Source organism: Mesitornis unicolor, unplaced genomic scaffold (assembly GCF_000695765.1).
Source record: "Mesitornis unicolor isolate BGI_N332 unplaced genomic scaffold, ASM69576v1 scaffold13160, whole genome shotgun sequence".
In the NCBI taxonomy this organism is placed as follows: Eukaryota; Metazoa; Chordata; class Aves; order Mesitornithiformes; family Mesitornithidae; genus Mesitornis; species Mesitornis unicolor.
The window spans coordinates 3,769-4,082 of record NW_010157630.1 but is presented as its reverse complement, the minus strand read 5'-3'; positions in this window follow the sequence as shown (position 1 = coordinate 4,082).

Genomic DNA, 314 nt, shown 5'->3' with positions numbered 1-314 from the left:
GCGAGTTGCCCCCCCGCCATCTGGTAAGCCCTCCGCTACCCAGCGACGCTACACCGGCCCCGTTCTTAGCGACGCTACACACTGAGCATGTGCAGACACCCCCTCCTCCCCTCCCCCAGCGTCCATGGGCGGGGTGGCAAGTGCGGGTGTGGGCAAGCCCATGCTTGAGGGGAGGCAAGTACCTCTCAGAGACTGTGTGAAGCGAACGTGGGAACGTTCCACCCACTTCCTCCCCTCTTTTTGGTAGCGCCTAGACCAAGGCATTGAGAGCTGTGTGCGGTTAGAACCGTTTCCTTGGAGAGTCGGGCTGTGGG